The sequence below is a fragment of the Anguilla anguilla genome, chromosome 18 (assembly GCF_013347855.1).
Source record: "Anguilla anguilla isolate fAngAng1 chromosome 18, fAngAng1.pri, whole genome shotgun sequence".
NCBI lineage: Eukaryota > Metazoa > Chordata > Actinopteri > Anguilliformes > Anguillidae > Anguilla > Anguilla anguilla.
Window position 1 is genome coordinate 30,342,870 of NC_049218.1, and position 7,321 is coordinate 30,350,190.

The window sequence follows — 7,321 nt, forward strand, 5'->3', positions numbered from 1 at the left end:
TGAAACAAAATGTTTTTTTAAAGTACAGATTGCCAGCTTTACTTTCAGGGTATTTGCACCTACATTGGGTGAGCCATGTAGGACTTACAGCCCCTTTTATACATAGCCACCCCCCCCCCCCCCCGCCCCCCATTTTAGGGGAGAAGAAGTAATTGGACATTTTTACATACAGTATCTTAGATGAAGTCATCATTTTTAGTAAATTGCTTGCAAAACATTGCATTTCATGATTGCCTGAAGTCTGCAACCAATAGACATCAGCAGACACCGAGTATCTTCTCTGCCAGGCCTGTATTGCAGCTATCTTCAGTTCCTGTTTGTTTCAGGGGATTTTTGCCTTCAGTCTTGTCTGCAGCAAGTGAAGCGTGTGTTTCTTTGGATTCAGGCCAGGTGCTTGACTTGGCCAGTAAAGAACATTCCACTTTTTGGCCCTGAAACTCTCCTTGGTTGTTTTAGCAGTATGTTTGTTCCAGACCGCCACAGTTTTCTTTCTTAATTTACATGTAACAAACTCTAACCTGGTCATTCTGTTCTTTGTTCTGGCTTACCAGTGGATTGCATCTTGCAGTGAACCCTCTGAGATTATATTGGTGTGGTCTTCTCTTTATTATCTTTGACACATCTATGTCTACACCCTGGAGCTGACAGTCGAAATTCAAGCTGACATTCTGTGCTTTAACCTCACATTCATTGTTTCATTTCAAATCCAATGTGCTGGAGTACACAGCCGACAAAAATTGTGTCACTGTCCAAACATTTACAGACTACACTATATATATATATATATACTCACACACACTACATGGCCAAAAGTATATGAACACCTGACATCCAACATCTCATCCAATTATGGGCATTATCAACTATGGGCATTAATATGAATTTGATCCACCCTTTGCTGTTATATAACAGCCTCCACTCTTCTGGGAAGGCTTTATACAAGACATTGGCACATTGCTTCAGGGATTTGCTTCCATTCAGCCAGAAGAGCATCAGTGGTGCACTAATTGGGCAATTAGGCCTGGCTTGCTGTTAGCTTACCAATTGATCCCAAAAGTGTTGGATGGGGTTGAAGTCAGGGCTCTGTGCAGGCCAGTCAGGTTCTTCTCCACACTGATCAACAAAACCATTTCTATAAGGACCTTGCAGTGTGTCCAGGGGCATTGCCATGCTGAAACAGGCAAGGGCCTTCCCCTAACTGTTGCCAAAAGTTGGAGGTACAGAATCAGTTAGAATGTCAATGCATTTAATGCATTTAATGTAACATTTGCCTTCACTGGTACTAAGGGGCCTAGCCAAAACTATGAAAAACAGCCCCAGACCAAGGGGTGTCCAGATACTTTTGGTCATATCTATGTATGTATATATATATATATATATATATATATATATATATATATATATATATATATATAGAACATACGGTATAATACAGCTGTAACACAGAAATTTTTTCCAAATAGAAATACAAACAAAAAATAGAAACAAAATGTGTTGAATAATATGCAAATGTTGCATCCCCTTGCCGAAATATGCACAATAAGTGGAATTACCAAAAAAAAAAAAAAAAAAACCACTCATGAATCTTCATTTTGTTTTCCTGATTTACATTTCCACTGCCCGAGAAGCATATTTATTCAACTGCGCATTGTAAACCAGAAAAATATAATTTAAAAAAAACACTTCAGCAGAATAAAGGGCAATTTTATGGTAAGACATGCTGGGCGGGATTATGTTGTATAAGAATGTATGAGGGGTTTCTGCTCTGGCTCATTGTAAAGGGATTTGACAGTTTGATTCTGACATCAGAAGATGTTGCACTGAAATAATTACTGCAGACAATGTGGAGAGAATTGTTGGAAATGTCGGACAAATTCCAATGTTATTTCCCAAAGTATATTGTGGCTAGTACGTTACATTACATAATAAAAATCATTACGTTATAAAAATCACAGTAAGGGAACATCATAAATGTTGCTGCTTTGTTGAAAGGGATTGTCAGTATACCAATGAATTCTGTATTATTGTCTTTCTACTTGTTGTTTTTGTGCTTATTTTATAATTAAAATGCTGATGTTTTGTGAAACCTGATGTCGATTCAATTAAATGATCCAAACCATGCTGAATCAGCACAATGTGTACGGCAACATCCTCTATGCTGTATGGGAGGGGTGTCCTGTCTTATCCAAAAAGGGCCAATGTGGATGCACGTTTTATGTTTTAGCTTAGCACTAAGTTACCTGATTCTACTTATCAAGGTATTGATTGAAAACAATGATTAGTTAGTTATTTGAGCTTGTCGTCATAGTGCAAGGCTAAAGCAACGACCTGTGCCCACAAAAGCCCTTTTCGTATAAGATGGGACTCCCCTGTTGTACATGTTTATATTTGCGGGAGATAAACATTAGAACCAAGGCTATGAGTCACAAGATGAACTTATCTTTGAGTTCAAGATGGAAGTGTAATTTTATTGCGAAAAAAGTCAGTTTTGCCAAGTGAAATGCTATGTATTACATTTACACAGTGTCATAAAGCAAAGGGATATTTATTTTGATTTAGGAAACTTTAAGAAGAGCACTGAAGTCATGGAGGTTTTATTTTTGTAAAGCCAACTTTGATTCTTTACTAAAAAGAAGCAGAATTACTTTGAATAGTGTGTATTTACAGAGGTCGGACGAAGTCCATAACCAATGGAAGGTCTATCGTTTACAGGTCACGGCATGTCTCTCTTAGTCCATATCCAACAATAAACAGCTTAGATTATAGCATATGAGCCAAACTTCAGTTTGCAGTATTATTCAGCTTTTTTTATAGATCTTCTTAAAAAAAATTAAAAAAAAACGTTTCCAGACATTACCTGGAAATGTTTCTGTTGTGGATCTACTGTCTGCGCATTGATCTGAAACATCATAGAACTGAAAAGGGAACATGAGGGGCATTGACCTGCTGCTGTCTCAAGTCTTTTGCGCTTGAACCCGAGGGGCGTGATGTGCGCAAAGCCGTCCGAGGAGACGGGCCTGCAGCGAGAAAGACGCGCTAGCCGCCTCAGCTCTGGGTAAGATTAAATCAGCGGAACCTGCGGACTTCTCATGGGTTCAAGTAAACCGATTCGCGGGGAAACATCGCACTGTTGCGTGAGACGGTGGGTCTCCGTGCCTTTCCAAACACATTCCCCCGCAATACGCTTCCAATGATTTTTCCTTATTCTGTCAATACATTCTGGGCGAGGGTGGAGAGACTGATATAATTACGTTTCTCTTTTGTTTCTATTTCAATAGATTTCCATGGTGTAAACTGTTAATCACAGCAGATGAAGTTTAGTATAATTTTAGTATAGCATATAGGAATTTATTTATTTATTATTTATTTATTTATTTTCTGATTTTCTGTAGAGTTAGGACAGGGATTTTCTCACATGAGGATTTTCTCCTTCATAATAGTAAGAAAACTATCATCATGCACTTGCCTTCTGACAAAACCCTGACTTGATTTGGGCATTTTATTTTTGTAGCCCGATAAATGGCATCCGATTGTTCATTAAGTCATTTGGCTGGCTTCGCCGCGACCAGGAAAAGCTGTTTTTTGTCAGTACTGCCCGGCCGATGGCAGAAGCCCAGACCTCTCACAGTCACGGAGCGGTGCCGTTCAGTAAAGCCACAGCCAGCGTGTAATGCAAACGCTCGACTGGAACAAAGCTGCAGTAATCTTGCGTAATGTGTTTGAATATCCACCTGCTTTTCAATTTTGAACCTGCACCGCATGCGGCTTCATTTCAGACAAAATAGGCTCACCGCCCACCACGGCAGTAGGTGGACTACTAAGGTAAGATAATAGAAAAATAATAATAATAAATAATAGTGTGATTTCCATGTTTACATCAAAATAAATCTTTAAAAACATCTGGAAGAGCATCCATTTATCTTGTAAGACCCACTATCCCTTGTATTATATTACATTAGCAGACTGCATTTTTCCATACAATCCCTTTATACAGCTGGATAGCACTGAGGAATTTCAGTGAGTACTGTGCTCCAGAGTACAATTTCACTACCCCATCTCTGAATCAAACCTGCAACCCCAGTTCCTTAACCAGTATACTTCCCTGTCACAGTATAGCATATTATGTGTACAGTCCTGGAGCAGAGCAGCTTTGTGTCGGTCAGCCTCCCTGCATGTGCAGGGAGACCACTTCCTTTATAAGGATTCTGTCTGTCTGGTCCTCATAACACTTCTGTGCGCCTGGTCCTCACAAGGTTTGTGTCTGTCTGGTCCTCAAAACACTTCTGTGTGCCTGTTCCTCACAAGGTTTGTGTCTGTCTGGTCCTCAAAACACTTCTGTGTGCTTGTTCCTCACAAGGTTTGTGTCTGTCTGGTCCTCATACGCTTCATGTCTGCCTGGTCTTTATAAGACTGCTGTCTTCAACATTCCTAAGTGGGTCTATTGAACACCTCTCCCCTCTCCTTCAGTGACTTCAGATTACAGCTTGTGTTAACTCAGATCGAGGTAATGGCGTTCTTGTTAAAAATGTCACCATTATGCAGAATAATACAGTGTTCCGTCGGTATTTAGGCCACAGTCATAATTTACAGGGCACCCTTTTTTAGCTTGTGACAGAATCACTGTTAGCGACTGTTTCGTAGCCACATTCTCTCCATCGCTGTTGTTGAAATCCATGTAAACTGCTCTGGATAAAGAAATGAAAACGTATTGTGAGTTTTGGTGGCCGACATACTGTAATACAACAGCAAATAAAGGGTTATTTTCATGAATGGATTCAGATACCGGTTTGGCTATATTTTAGAATTCTTAAATAAATGAAAAAGGGGACAGTGGAAAGTATTAGACATACATTCAGCAGTAAGATAAGATTGCGCATAACTAAACAAGACCTAAATAAGGAAGCCTGTTTGCTTTAGCACTGGGCGGATTATTATACAACACCCTGCAGAATAGGATTCCAAGACAATCCCTGGCCTTGTTTACACTCAAATCCGATACAGTTGACAAATCACATTACTGAATGTGAGATATACGCGGTTGTCTGTTCACACAATTTGTACTGATCTTGAGCTTGTACCCGATGCTGTGCTTTTCTACTAAAATTGCATTTTTGCCCAGTTGTGTGCAGTGTTCCATAGAGGCCAGCTTCGCACTGTCTTACAGCTTCCACACACTAATTATGGGATGCCATTTGGCAGTAACAGGAGAATACCCACCCCAATCTGATCACATCTGAACGAATCCGACCTGTTCCTTGATAATTTTGTGTCGAGACCACGATCACCAAGTATGACGCAAGATGAGTCACTCAAAGTCTAAAGTGTGGACGCTCTTAGAACAGATCTGATGACCCCAGAGTTCTAATTAGACTTGCTTGGTTAAATTTCTGTGTGCTGGGTAAGTGTCCCTTTAAACATTCATTATTTTGTATTGGAAAAAAAAACTGTCTGGTTCTATCCTTTAAGATGACTTCATCCAGAATTTTTTCATTTCATTTTTTTTGTTTTTGTTTTTGCAGAACCTTTTTTTTTGAAGATATCATGTTTCCCTGGTCCTGCAAATATGGCTGCTGATCAATACCATGGGGCTGGCTTCTCATTACGGGCAGAGTGGTGTAATAGCATGTCCCTTGCTTGATTGCACAAAGACAGAAAAGTCCATCTGCGAAGCGCCATTTATATATTGATCGCTAACTCGTCGAATAGTTTTACGGAGGGAAAGACAGGTTGTGTACTTTTATGGGCGAGTCAGATGAGGACAAATGCTGATTGAACCGAGGCCAAGAGATCATCATCATCATTCAGCGTTTAGAGGGAATTTGTGTTATTATTACATGTCTCGGAATAGCTGAGGGATTGGCCTAGCGCTAGCGTCCTAATGGTATGATATCAGATGCATTCATAAAGCCGGGTGCAGGTGCCAACGTATTTTCATTATACGGCGTAATAAACGTAATTTGAACACGCCATCCATCCATCAATAAACAGATTCATTTGTCATTAGGTTCCTGAGAAAAAAACATGTATGCATTTTTTTGTGCCATGGGAGAGCCAAAAGCTGTTAGGAGAATGGTCGTTTTTTTTTTCCATGCCAAGTTGTGTTTAATGTTCAATTGTTAGCTATGCACTGCACACTAATAATCCCCTCCTCAGATATTTCCAAAAGCCGCACCGCCACACTCAACCACCAGCTGTTGTAATGCAGGTCCAGGGTCAGGTATACGGAAACAAATTCAAAAGAGACACAAATCATTATCTTTGACAGCTGTGAGCTGACAAGGTCACCCATCTTCTCTCAAATACAGCCAGCGAGAACCAATCAGAGCTCTCTGGAGCACCCCGTCTTGAGAGTGGTTTGGATTTGAATTCCTTCTATATCATAGCCAACACAATACTTTCAGTGTGAATCCTCCCTTCCTCCTTCATCAGAAAAGAGAATCTGATCTGAGATGTGTACAGTTTGCCCACGGAGATGGTTGCTGTTTTCTTCATTTTCACTCAAGTTCATTGGCAGTTGAGTCTACTTGTCCCAGGAGTGTTTTCTCAGCCCCCAAACAACACCTTAAGCAGCACATTGCCTCATTTAGAAACTGTGCAATATGTGCTTCAAGGCACAATTGCGTAAAAAAGCGACGCGGCAGAGAAGACGCCCTGGGGGGAAAGGAGAGAAAAGCATCAGTCTCAAACGAGCGCGGGCTGACTGACGCGTGGTCGCTTCGCGACCCCGGGGGTGCGGAGAGAAGCCGTCGTGTCACCGTCACTTCGCTCCAGTTCGCTTCGGGATCGTCTCTCCGAGCTCCGTGGTGGCGGAAGGTCAGTGTGACGCCCTGTTCTTTGCTCTGGGAACAGTGGCGGGACAAAGTAACTGGTTAAAAGACAACGGGAAATGGGAATGGTTATTCAGGTGTGGAACGGTAAAGAGTGGTCCTTTCACTTTTTTCTTTAGAAGTATATGACTTTTTAAACTACAGAGCTCAAAAAAAAAGTGAAACCCTTTAAGTCATTGAGGGGGGGAAAAAACAAGATAAACAGCCACTTAAAATGTGATTAATTGTAGGAAATGTTTTGATTGATTGAGTCAGTGTCTGTTGTTGACCTTTTCCGCCTCCACAATGATTTTCCACCAGCGAGCGCCGGGCAGGAAATGGTCGATTACTTTCAGTAAAAGCCGTGCGGGTCATTTCTGACCGAGCAGTTAAAAAAAGTGAACGGGACGGATCAGAAGGTAATATCGGCTGCCGAAATGAGCAGGTGCTTATCTTCTGGCTTGACACGCCTGCGACAAGAAAGGAGTCAAACTTCCTGCGCTGTCAAAGTTTTT

At 41.0% G+C, this 7,321-nt stretch overlaps 1 protein-coding gene across 3 annotated transcripts in view; it reads left to right on the plus strand.

The window, feature by feature from the left end:
- LOC118217706 (transcription elongation regulator 1-like protein) overlaps positions 1-793 on the plus strand; it is a 75,460-nt gene extending 74,667 nt beyond the window's left edge. For all 3 annotated transcript variants that reach the window (XM_035399682.1, XM_035399683.1, XM_035399684.1), the window contains exon 15: positions 1-793. This exon is cut by the window's left edge and continues 1,327 nt beyond it. The gene's annotated coding sequence lies outside the window, so the exon portion shown is untranslated.
- Positions 794-7,321: the final 6,528 nt, after the last annotated feature.